Source organism: Melospiza melodia, chromosome 8 (assembly GCF_035770615.1).
Source record: "Melospiza melodia melodia isolate bMelMel2 chromosome 8, bMelMel2.pri, whole genome shotgun sequence".
Classification (NCBI taxonomy): domain Eukaryota; kingdom Metazoa; phylum Chordata; class Aves; order Passeriformes; family Passerellidae; genus Melospiza; species Melospiza melodia.
The window spans coordinates 27522727-27536384 of NC_086201.1; the positions used below are offsets into that span (position 1 = coordinate 27522727).

Sequence of the window (13658 nt, forward strand, 5' to 3'; positions counted from 1 at the left end):
AGCATGATTGTCATTTTCACACGTAGAACCTTTCTTTTCTCTTTTCCTAGAAATGGCACTACATCTTTGGGTGTTGGTTTTGTGCTTGTTTTTTTTTAAGAAACTCAATTAAAATAAATCCAGGTAAAATCACTAATATTTACTGTAAATTTAACTAGAAGAAGTACAGAAGGGGGCTTTTGAGAAAAATAATGTAGTGCATCTGAATTGAATAAAGATCTTTTCCCAGAATTTGACTAGTCATGAAATGAAAACAAGGTTCTATACACTACCATGACACAAAACCAGGCTTTGTGTATTTATAAATAAAATTTATCATAGATCCTGACTGAGTGTTCACACGGTATCAGATACAGGCTTTGAATTAAGTATTAAGTGAAAATTTTGAAAAAAAGTTTGTGACCCACAAGAGATATTAAAACACCTAAAATATACAAAATTGACAAAAGCCTCACCAAGAAAATAAGATACAGATGTTGTCTAACAATTCATGAGACTTATTCTGATGCCTGATGATAAAAAATACTTCCACTGAAATCTTCAAGGAAATATATAAAATCAAAGAAGAAAAAAATCAGTCTAAAATAATGGTATTGATTTTATTTATTAATAGTAATCAAAATAGCTTTTTACAAATAATTGCATTGAGGATTATCACCTTTCATGATTTTCTAGTGTTATAATAGGTGGCATTCTACAGCTCTTCTGTATTGCATGATTCTATATATTACACAATAATTTACAAAACTACATTTCCTTAAAACCTCCTCTAATTCACTAAGTTTAAGCCTTATTATTTTCCTTTCAACCAAGAGGAAGGAAATTCTTCTTCTTCTTTTCATCAGTCACTCTCACATGTCCAGCTTTCCGTGCTATTATAAAGAACATACCTAAACCCATTCAGTTTATATAAATGTCTATACCCTATTTATTACATATAATAGGCTGAAATCCTTTCTTCTGCAAGCTCCACTATTTCAAATACACTTATGTATCATATCTAATACAGCTATCCACAACTACTGTGAGAGTGAAAACAGCATATCAGAAAGGCTAAAAGAAAGAAAAATATTTATGAGGAAGCATTATACACAGCACAGGAGAGATCTCTTTTTCCCGCTTCAGAAATGACTTGTGAGCCACAGCGCTGTTGCAGAAAGCGCCCACAAAACCTGGATCGTCACATACACCACTTGATTAAGCCCAGAAAAGGTCCTGGGAACCAGCAGTTTAATTATTTGATTTCACAGCTACAGATCGCTTTCTCCTGGCTGCCTGTTTGGTCAGAGGCATGATGATTTCTTAATTTTTTTTCTCTTTTCACTTTGTGCCGCAGAGCTGGATTTCTGTTTTCCAGCTGCATATATTCCACGGAGGAAAAGAAAACTGATCCATGAAGTTCCTATTTGCATAAAGTGCAGAAACATCTGTCACAAGATTCTTGTTGGTGGATTGAAGCATCAGGACATAGTGCCACTGATCATCTGCCTTAATACTATGGAATTCTGTTTGTGCCAGCAGGAGCTCCGAGCGAGGGTGTTTGAGGAGGCAGAGAAAGGAGAGTTTGCTCAGAGCAGACATATTCTTACTATGGCTTGAAATGAGGGATCGTGACGCCGACTCTCACTCACACTCGGGAATGAGCTCTGTCCCAGCATCAGTAAATGCCCTGTTCCCTCTGATACCAGTTTTTTTGCAAGTACAGATCTTATAAAGGTATGCAGTGATTTAATCAGCATCCTGCAGTTGCCTATAACACACAGCAGCTTTTTTTTGTTAAACCTCGTGCAATGAATGATCCGTGTAGCAGGGCTGACGTTAGAAAGTGCTCGCTCTACAGTGCTGGTTTGAGTTTTGGTTTTGGTTTAGGGAATCAAATAAAAAATCTCGAGGAATAATTATCTGTGTCTCAGATCAGAAAAAATTTCATTCTGTTTCTGTGTGTATATATAATGCATGACTACCATCATAAATATCAGGTGGAGCAGCCAATTCATTCATACAGAATACACAAATAGAGCAGAATCTCAATGAAATGTAATAGCAACAATTTAAAAAAACAGAATTACTTTAGGTCAAGTGTTATTTCTAAAAACACTAAAAGTACTTTTATTAATATGCAAATTTCATATTTTTGCATTACAGTCTGCTCTTTTTTATTAGAGATGATTTTTAAAACTCACTAGCTCTGTTGATAAAATTGTACAGACAGATTTCAGGCTGGCTTCCTCCCTCACAACTCTGAGAGTCAGAAATCAGTCTAATCTACAGTATGCAGTGCAAACAAAGTGCTCCTCTCAGCTCCTCTGTTTTGTGGAGTTTAACAGCCAGTCTGAGAGGAAAATAAAGTTTCTTCACATTTACTGTCTACTTACATCAGAAGTAGCAGGAAGGTGGTCGATACAGCACTACTCCCTGTTTTCTGTCAAAAAGCTCCGAGACACTCGGCTTCCTAAGCTAGGTCAGCAGAGATTAATGCCACATTAGTAAATTCTCATTCATCATTGTCACTGCAAAGCAACAAAGCTTTAAATATTTCTTATTCATAGCTGATCTCTGTAACATGTATGTGTATTGATTTTTTTTTCCCCCTGCTCCTTTACATTCACAGATACCTCAACTCAACTGCAAATGTCTGAGTGCAGGAAATACCTGCTCAGGAGAGGAGCACAATAGGGTCACAGGAAATTGTGAAACAAACAATTGTAAAAATAATAATAATACCCCAACAACTGCATCAGAAGGGAGCCTTGCTCTCATAAATGTATTTGTATAAAAAGTTTCTTTGGCAGCGGTTCACCAGCAGGCAGTAATCAGCTAAGATACTTCTTTGTAATTTTTTTGTTTCATAAATAATACAGGAGTTTACTAACAGGAAGTTTGTGGGAAGCAACAGTAAACAGTCTAGCAATCCATCTGTTATTGCGGAATGCAAGAAAGCTGAATCAGATTCTGTGCAAGTGGACTATTTTTGCTGTTTGTGCTAGCAAAGATGTGTGGGAAACGGGCATTTAGAGTCATTGTTAACATGAACTCCCGTGGACCTCCTTTCTCCCTCGCCTTGCAGAAAGGGATGCCTGGCTGCAATTTCAGCAAGAAGCCTGAGGATTTCTGTGGCTACAGAGCAGCTCGTAATAAACCTGAGCAAAGCAGGCAAGGCATTTGTATCAGACGTGAGATATTCAAGTGACAGTTACAAAGGGACTTTTGCTTCCTCGAAATCAATCTCAGAAAGAATGACTTCTAAATTAAAACACTCACAAACTCCTGTTAGCGCCTTCCTCAGCATCAAGATATTTATCAGGAAGAAGTTGAAGGGTTGGAGGGAACTGGAGTAGGAGGAAAGGAAACAAGGAAAAATAAGGTAACGATGGAGGTTGTACTGACAGACTTTCTGTGCCAGCACAAGTAGAGAGTCAAGCAAGGGTGAAAAAAAAGCTAGTATCTTTCCTGAAGACAGACTGTTCTGCTGGCATTGGTCCACCCTCGATATATTGCTTATGAATAGAAGGCTAGAAAGAGAGCGGGGGCAGGCGTGTAAATTAGTCACTACTACTACAAAAGCGAGCTTTCCTTGCCAGCGGCAACGCGGTGTCTCACCTCAGAGATTAATTTGTAGCGCTGAAGTGTGTGTCCAAGACAAAAAGTTGTGCTGCGAAATAAATGAGAGTCAGAAGTCTAAGTATAGGATTACACCCTGTGCTTACTAGGAATCACTTAATTTTAACAAGCTAACAAATTCTGCTTATTCACAACGCGTCTGAATATTACGCATTGTACTTGGTTTAGAAGAGACAGTAAATACGCAGAAAACCTCCGTCCAAAACAAAACCTGCTAAAAAGCTGTATGAAGTTGTCAAGAAACAAAAACGTCAAATTGCGGGGCACGGTACCAAGCTGATGGTTGTGCACCGAACAGCGCCGGGGCAGCGGCGGGGAAGGCAGCTCCGGCGGGATGCTCTCAAGTGTTTACAAGGGCAAAGCGACGCCTTTGCCCGCCGGCCGGCCCCTCACGGCGCTGCCGCACGCCGGGAGGAGCGCGGGGGCGATGGGCTCGCTGTGGGGCGGGGGGTGGCCGGTCCCGCACAGGGGAGCCGCTCCCGCCGCCGGGCAGGGCCGGCACCGCCGGGCGCAGCGCGGGCCGAGCCCCGCGGGATCCGCGCCGGGAGGGCCCCGCCGGCCGTGAGGGCCCCGCGCGCCTCCCGCGGCGCTCTGCTGCCCCCTGCCGGCCCCGCGCCCGCCCCGGCCCCGCGCCCTGAGGGGGCGGAGCGCGCGGCCCGGCCCGCCCGGGGACACCCGGGATTCCCCCGGGAAAACGGGAGCGAGCCCGGGGCGTGCAGCCCTCTGCCGGCCGCACAGAGACGCTAACGGAGCGCGGGCCTCGTGGCCCAGACTCACCCCCGCTCGGACAAGGAACATGCGGACTGTCAGTGAGGGTTTCAAGGCTGCGCTGTCTGCCCTGGAACTTCAGCAAAAATGGTTTTGCATGGCAGCACTGGACCCTTGCCATCGCAGCTGATACTGACAATTCAGTTCTTATCCCTCAAAGTGGTAAAGGACATTACCTGTGCTTGAGCAGGGAGCTGGGCCAGATGGCCCTTTGTGGTCCCTTCCAGCCTGACCCGTTCTGTGACCATCATTCTGTGAACTGCGGTTGTTACTAATGTTGCATCCTCTACATCAATTACTCCTGTACAATAGCCAGTAACCTAACTGAAAAAAAAAAAAAAAAAAAAAAAAAAAAAAAAAAAAGACTAAATTTTTGAGCATTTTCACTCAAACTGGTAAAAAAAACCCAGAAAATCCTTGTTTTTAAAATTCAGCATCTGAATCCGTTTGTCAGTGGCTGCACAGTGCCCATCCCTTCCTTGCACAAGCACCCCAGAACTAAATGACACAGCACCGCCACTCTACTGCAGGTCTCCCATAGGGGCACATCAGGGCACAGCAGTAGAAGTGAACTTGTCAAAATGTGTGTCAAATTGTGTGTCAAACAGCTGTGGCACTGCTTCCTATGACTCAGGCTGCAGCCTAGCACTGGCAACACCAAGTGTTTCTAGCTTCTTGATTTGTTTTCGTTTCAGTTTGGTTTTTTGAATATGGTAAAACCTACTGCTCCTGACTGGTTCCTGCCAGCATTCACCTCCAAGTGACAAAGCTCAGCTGAGTGACTTTTTTGCCTTGAAGACTGAGAAGGATACCTTTTATCTGATCATCTAAATCTTACCCACTTTTTCACAGTTCAAGAGATGTGCCACTGAGCTAGTTCTACCCAAAAAGAAAGAAAAAAAATTTGCATGGTAAGAATTGGTGTGATTTTTGTAACAATTAGCTTTTGCAATGCTTGTTTATCTCTGCATCCTGATGGGATTGATTTCAACACTCTTCAGTGTACCAGCACAGCCCAGGTATTGAGTGAGGGAGTTATGATGGTCTGGGGCTCCACCTAGGCACCAAAGCCTCTCCACAGCAGCAGCAGCAGCAGAGCTCACTTGAGCATGGCATGCACAAATGTGCACAGTTTTTCTGTAGTCAGAATGAGACATGGCAAGCTCAACAATCCAGTGTTCTCTGTCACCAGAAACTGCTGTGATGAAGGGTCCTGATGGCATTTCTGAGTATCCACTGATCTGCACTGCTCCTGAAGCCCTGGGTACCCAGAAAAGCCCATCCAGCAAATGTTTGGTGTTAGAGACAAGTGTTTGGTGTCACAGACATTTGTGCACCACAGGAGTTACAAATGTGAGCTAACTGCAGGCTGGCAAAAGGGTCCCAACACTGACCAGTCTGGACACAAAGCTTCCCTTCCATCCCTCACTCCCTCCCAGCCGTGCCAGACACATCTTGTCTCTTCACCCAACAGAAGGGTCTAGCATTGGGTGCCACTTGTACCATTACTTGTCTGGATTTCCTGGCAGAAGTGCTCTCCAGTGGTCCCAACAGGCTGAAGGAGATCCAACAAACTTCATCTCTTTCCCAGTGCTCCAAGGGAGAAAGTGGAGTCTCCACAAGCATGCCAAAACTTCCCACTTTTGTTTAGCCTGCCTTAACAACCCTGTTGGGTCTTTCCTTAGGCCTCACCTCCAGGCTGGCAAAAAGAAGAAGGCTGCTTCATGTCCTCCTTTTACGTGACAATCCTCTCATTCAGACACTTTGCTCAAGCTGCCATTGCCCATGAGAGTCTCTGCTCGGGTTTGTGGCCCTGCTCTGAGCTCTCAGACCTTCTCACACCTTCCACAGCAGTCAGTGCTCCTCCCTGCAATTCCTGCAATTCCTGCAGAGCCTGCAAGCAGGGACTTTCCACAGTGTTCAGGGCTTTCATGGAACCCATAAGAGCCAAGCATTTCTCCTGCAATGTTCAGAAGACACAAGTGAAGTAGATTGGATTCCCAAAATGAGTTTGTCACTGTAATTACAGAAATGGATGGTTATACTTCTCCTACATCTGATGGAGCGACACTACAGGAGGCAGCGTTTTCTAGAGAGATGAAATCTTTTTCTAAGTCCAGTAACCTCACTTGGATGAATCAATCTGTATTTTATACCACCCCTGTTACTGCTACTTCTCTTGCATTTGGAAGTGAACTCATGTTGAAAACCACCAGCCTGTCAATTAAAAGTGTTATAGACAGGGACCTTAGAAATTGATCCTAGACTAGAACCTTTGCCCAGATTTATTGGTTTGTGGTGGCAATTTATTTCCTCTTTACCAGGGGAATCCCTGTCTCTATAGTTATCTTATTTTCTTTGCTCCAGTTTTGTGCCCAGTTCAGTTACCTGATCCTTCTCCTGTTCATGGTGACCAAACCCACTTTATGGGTGGAACAGTATTTCCAATATGGCTTTGAAACTAGTGAGGATCATTTAAAACAGATTAAAATCACTGGAATTTTTTAAGACATCCAAGACAAACAATCCCAGATAAAGGAACTCTGAGATGGACAAACTACTGACATACTTGCTGACAAAAGAATAAATTTTCTTCAAAAAGTGGAATGCATTGCTTCCAGTTTGATTACTTACAGAAAGTGCTGCTGGGGATATATCAGAAATACATGTTATATCAGACCTACATGTTCTTTACTCTCAAATAATGGCAAATACAATTAGCACTAGAGGTGATGAGCACTGATGCATATTTTCTCCTGTTGGTGGTATAGCTCCAAAGTAGGAAAAATTACATTGAAAATACAAGGCATCTAAATAAGGGATGTATTCATGGAACTCAGTTAAAAGAAGACATTGTGTTTTATAAAGAGCAAAATGTCATTCCTAAAGAACAAGCTTAGGTCATCAGTGTAGTGCCCTCTGTGTGGTGTGGTGTGGTGTGAACACAGGACAGATTTAAGCACCTGCAATGGGCATGCCCAAAATGAGCAGAACTACCTAGAATCTACATGAAAATGGTGTGTCCCCAAATAAAGACAAAATTACCTGAAAGACTGAAACACAGGAACAATAATTTTAAATGTTTAACTAAGGAACATTTTAAACTAATTTTGCTCTTAAACAATGATATTTCTACTAGAGAAACAGAGCCTCAGAGATAGAAAAAAAAAAAAAAAGCCAGATCTTTACAACTCTGAATTCTACTAAAGGCCATCATGAGGTCAGTTTTTGTGATGTTCTCTCTGGAGAATTTTTCCAGCCCTAGCACTCTATACATATTTTTCTGTCTTTGCATAGTTTTCCTTCCCAGCCCCTCTCATTTCATGCAATAATACATCCTGTGTTTCAATTTGAGGCTATTGTGTAATGCTCCACATGTCACATCTTGGAACTAGAGCTTTCTTCTTATGCCTTTTTATTTATTTGTTTTCTGCCTTGCTTTGGGAATATCTCCCTCTGTCTGCATTTGCAGTCACGTTCACCAATAGCTCTGGTATTTCTTGAAATAATTCTGATTTCCATCTGCCTAATGTTTTCTCTGTCTACACAACAGCAGCAATACCTGCAGTGAGCAGCAATACCTGAGTGCTGCCCCTCTTTGTAGGACCTTATTTCTCCCAAACTTCTGAGAAGCAACAGGTCGCAGCTGCTCCTGCAGGTGACTCTGTGTATCGCTGTAAAACTGAACGTGTCAGTAAAAGCACCTGCGCCGATCACAAAAGGACAACAAAGATTCTTGCGCTTGAGAAACGAGCTGTGAGCTTCCCGGCCCTGTTCCAGCGTGGGACAGGAGCGGCTGCACCGGGATCCCCGCAAGGCGCGACCCGCGCTGGGCCGGGCCAGGGCGCGCTGCCGCCGCGCCGCCGCCAGAGGGCGCTCCCGGCACCGCCGCTCCCGGCCGGGTGCGGGATCAGCGCGGGGAGAACATCCCGCAGGGAGAAAGAACATCCCGCAGGGAGAACATCCCGCAGGGAGAAAGAGCATCCCGCAGGGAGAAAGAGCATCCCGCAGGGAGAAAGAGCATCCCGCGGGGAGAAAGAACATCCCGCGGGGAGAAAGAACATCCCGCAAGGAGAAAGAACATCCCGCAAGGAGAAAGAACATCCCGCGGGGAGAAAGAACATCCCGCAGGGAGAAAGAACATCCCGCGGGGAGAAAGAACATCCCGCGGGGAGAAAGAGCATCCCGCAGGGAGAAAGAACATCCCGCAGGGAGAAAGAACATCCCGCAGGGAGAAAGAACATCCCGCAGGGAGAAAGAGCATCCCGCGGGGAGAAAGAACATCCCGCAGGGAGAACATCCCGCAGGGAGAAAGAGCATCCCGCAGGGAGAACATCCCGCAGGGAGAAAGAGCATCCCGCAGGGAGAAAGAGCATCCCGCAGGGAGAAAGAGTATCCCGCAGGGAGAAAGAACATCCCGCAGGGAGAAAGAACATCCGGCGGGGAGGAGAACATCCCGCGGGGAGAAAGAACGTCCCGCGGGGAGAAAGAACGTCCCGCAGGGAGAAAGAGCATCCCGCAGGGAGAAAGAACATCCCGCAGAGAGAACATCCCGCGGGGAGGAGAACATCCCGTAGGGAGAAGAGCATCCCGCAGGGAGAAAGAGCATCCTGTAGGGAGAAGAACATCCCGCAGGGAGAAAGAGCATCCCGTAGGGAGAAGAACATCCCGCAGGGAGAACATCCCGCGGGGAGGAGAACATCCCACAGGGAAGAGAACATCCCGCAGGGAAAAGAACATCCCACAGGGAAAAGAACATCCCACAGGGAGAAAGAACGTCCCGCAGGGAGAACGTCCTGCAGGGAAGGTGCCAGTGGCGGTGGGAGGAGCAGGGAGGCTTCCTTGGCAGATGGGCACTTTGGAACACACAGGAAAATACATGAACAGGTGAAAAGGAGTAGGCAAGCGGGTGGGCACTGCACTTACAAATAAGAGGAAGGACGTACGTGATGAGGAATCGAAGCTCTGCTGAGGCTTCCCCAGTGCGTCTTTAGCAGAATGCGGCGTGAGTCTGTGAAACAGAGCATCCAGCATGAGTGAGGCCGAAATGACCCACATCTCACCCACATGTTATGGGATGTCAATCCAAATGTGGACTTCACAAGATGCTGTTTTTCATCCCACAAAATCCTTGAAAATTTTCTCTTAAGGGAACTTCAGGTCTTAAATAAGTCATATTCATTACTTGCAATCCAAACCCTTCCTTTTTAGTATATATGTGGAATCTAGGTATGTATTTTCTCATTGCTTCAGCCTAAAAAAATGCGCCGAACAAATGCTCCAACATTAAAGCTATATTCATTCCAGGACTTGGCAAGGCTGTATAAACCTCAAGTCAATAGCTGTAAGTGAACTGCACATTTTTCTCACAGTACATTTAATTAAACTCCCAAAGGTTTTAATTTTAAAAGACTTTTTAAAATTTTTATATTCTCCTGTTTCTTTCTTAATATAGACTGGAAGATTTATTTGTATGGTCTGATGGGAATATCTACAAGAAAGCATTAGAAACTGCATCTCCAAGCACCTTTCTTTCCCTGCTCAGTTACCAAATTTATTTCCTTCATTGGTGCTCAACCAGCTGCAAGGTCTGAGAAGCGTGTAATGCATTTTCAGCACAAAAGTGTCCTCTGTGTGGATTTAGAATTTGTTTGTGTATTAAAATAATAAAGTCCAGTGATAATTTGAGGCAACCTAGACAAAGGAAACTAGACAATGAGAGTTCAGCAGCTCCTCAAGCCTTTTCAATGATCCCACTAGGTAACTGTTCCCAAGGCTCAGTCACACTACCGGGAAAGAGAAAACAAGTCCGCATGGCATGGATTGGTACCCAGCCCATCTCTGCTTAGTCCCACCAACAGGCAAACAATCAGACAACAGTTACACAGATTTTTTGTGCCCAGCACATTTTCCTTCCCCAGGGAACTCTCAGCAGAGGGGACTAAAGCTGTCCCTGCTCCTTCTTTACCTCTTCAGGACCCAGCTGCAGACAGGGCGAGCAAGAGAACCCCTCCATGGGGTGTGACACAAGTACAAATTGCATCAATGGGAAACTGTTCCAGCCTGGAGATTCCAAAATAATCACAAACATCCACTACTTTCTTGAGGTTGTATTTTCCCAAGGTCATCATGATCAGTGTTTTGCCTATTAGATTTAAATTTCTTGAGAAAGCATGTAACTTTGAAAGGGCCAAGTTAGCTGTTATTGTTACAGTAACATACAGTGTCATTTTATAAATAATGACAAATTATTTTGGAATAATTTTTATGTCAGTGAAAAGCAGCCAGAATGCATGGAATTTGGCTCCTCTAGAAAAGTAGCAAACATTTATTTTATGTTCCACTTTCTTGAGGGGGAGGGAGAAGCTCATTTTGAAAAGGTCAAAATTTACAGGAGGAAAAGGAAAGCTTTAAATCCCTAAAATGCAGCAGGTTTAACTCTGTCCCTTTTAATCATCTGGACTGTATGAGCTTGATCTTGGCTGACACCAAATTAAGGAAAACTGAAACCACATACTGTAGCCAAGGATTTCTGTACTGCTCTTTTGAAGTAGCACAGACACATTTGAAGAGAGGTAAAACACAATTATGTGAGGAAAGCACGAACTGCAACCTGTAAGTGAGAAGTTTCAAAGCACTCAGGTCTTTGGTCGCTGCGTGGTAACAGTGACTGGCAAACACAACATATTCTGAAAATAAATTCCTTTCTCCATTAAATTAACTTGGGTTTTTCGTTCCCATCTCTTCCCCTTTCCACCAGCAGGGGTCTCACAGACATTGAGACAAAGTATAATCTCACAAATAATGTTAGGTTGGGTTTCTTTTTCTAGCCTTCCATTGCACGGCATCATAACGCTATTCCAGAGATATTCCTCTATCAATAGCAAGTTGGCCCTATTTAATGGAGGCTTGGAAAGTACAATGTCAAGTTAAATTTGTACCCACATTAAAAAAGAAAAGAAGAGAAAAGAAAAAAGTTTAGCAGCCCATAAAACTAGTAGGAATGTTTACACAATTTAAAAACATTCCAGCCAGGACTGCAGCTATTAAACAAATCAGCCTGTTCCAGTGTGTTTGAAGCCCAAGCACTGAAACACTATGTACTCAGGAGTATAATTTGAATTTAAACACTTCTTTGAAATTAGATGCTCTTTATTATCAACAAAAATTCCAGTAAAAATAACTGGGGACAAAGCAATCTCCTGAGTGAATACTATAGTCAGGGGGTTACAGGTTTGCAGGGCGAGATCCTGAGCAGGAGTGGTGCTGGTTGCCATGTCAGCTGAGGACTCCAATTATGATTTATAAATTTGCAGTCATTCTGTTAAGGGCACTTCAGCCCTTTAGGATAAGGATCTGGTGAAGAGCCAAGGTTTCAGTGAAGTCAATAGCAAAAATTTTTCATTGCACACGAAGCAGCCCTACTTCTTTCATTTCAAAAATTTCTAGTACTCATACAGAAAGACCTTATTAAATTGCTTGCATAGTACAGCCAAACTATGTTCTAATAGGTGATAAATTCCTCTCCTTTTTTGGCAAAATCCCTTTAGAGGAACTTAGCAACTCAGGACTGGCTTGAGTCCCTTTTCTGCATGACACTTCTAAATATTCCTAGCTGCAGGGCACCAGATCCCTCAGCACAGGGCTGATGGTGAGGCATGCTTTGAAAAGTGTCTCTCATGCAGTGTCTTTTTCTTTCTAAAGAAGGAAGCATGCTCCTAATGGTCATCCTACTGGTGCCTGAAATACTTCTATCAGCCCAGATACTTTTGAGGAGCTACTTCTTTTTTTAGGAGGTATTTTACAGGGAAAATATTATACCAGTTCTTTTAATGATACACTATGAAAGAAGAATACACCTCAGCTTCTCTTAATGTTGTTTTTAGATGTATGAACATAGGGCCTTTAAAAGCTTGATTATCTGTGCTGCTACCTTAGTCAGCAACCAAGACTTAAGATACATCAGCAGGTCATGAAAGAGAACAAGAGGGTGTCATCTTTAGAGGGGCTTTCATCTATCATAAACACAACCAGCACAGCAAAACTTTTCTTTATCACCTTTCCCCACACAGCGCCATCCAGAAGGAATGGAGAAGATTTTGTCCATTTGTGTTACAAACTCATATCAATGCAGTTACCAGATTTAACTATTTACTTTCTGAATCTTCACAAGTAACTTCTTCAGAGGACAGGATTCCCATCCAGTTGAAGCTTCTTGTCTTTCTGTCCCTGTATGTCCTATAAAACTGCCCCTCCTGTTCCTACTGATCCCTTGTGGGTACTTAAGAGTAGCTCCAGAGGACACAGCATTTGGAAAGTGGAACTGGAGATGTATGTGCAGACCACAGGAGTGCACTGAGTCTATTACCATGGCAGGGGCTGCAAACACCATGAAATGACCACACAAAATGTTCTCCTCGTGGGAATTTCAGATCAAATCTGCAAGCAGAAAGTCTGCAGGTGGAACTTCATCCTGGCTGTCCATTAATTCTCGAAAGAATTGAATTCCTTCCTCGTCAGAAACATTCTCTGATGTCCTTAAGAAAAAGAGAAGAATATTTCCACCACTCCAGAGAGATAAACCAAGACAGCAGCCCCAGTCACAAGCTATTGCAGGCTCAGTCACAAGTCTCAGGGCTGTGACTGGGCATACAAGCAAAAGGAACCAGCAGTCAAACTAAAGAGGACCAAAAAAGGAGCCTTTCCAAGTGACTCACTATAAAGGATAAAAAAGGAACTTGCATAGATGGCTAAGTTCTTCAGAGCACGAACGATCTCTTCTGTGTGCATCCCTGCTTTGGAATGTGAGCCAGCATCACAGCATGTGGGCAGAGGACTCTGGACAGCTTTCTCATGACATATCCCTGGCAATCCATCCATGTCTCAGCAGTTTCCTTGGTCATTATCCCACTGAAACAAGGCACAACAGGGAACATTGAACCATACTGCAGATAGCAAGATCCAGAATGTGTGCAAACCACTCTTGTGACATAGAAATTCTAGGACCCAAGTTCACCAACAGAATGGGAAATAGACTCCTCTGGCAACCAGATCTTGCCTGGTTTTGACAGGGAGGACAAAAATCAGATCAAACATGTTCCTGTGCTGTTTAAGACCAGAGTTGTGGAACACTGCTAGAAATGTGCTCAGTGTCCACATAAGAACCTTCATCATAGATATATTTAACACCAGATTAGCATTAAAGGCATTTTCCCTGCATAATTTTGCTTCTTAGTGGAGATACAGCCAGATATAGTGAGTCCATTGGT

General features: G+C 43.7%; 1 long non-coding RNA gene across 1 annotated transcript; it reads right to left on the reverse strand.

Moving 5' to 3' along the window:
• Positions 1-2088: 2088 nt before the first annotated feature.
• Positions 2089-4704, reverse strand: LOC134421008 (uncharacterized). The gene is made up of 3 exons (XR_010028489.1): positions 4566-4704; positions 3601-3652; positions 2089-2457 (listed from the first exon to the last, which is right to left on the reverse strand). It is a non-coding gene; the product is annotated as an uncharacterized LOC134421008 (long non-coding RNA).
• Positions 4705-13658: the final 8954 nt, after the last annotated feature.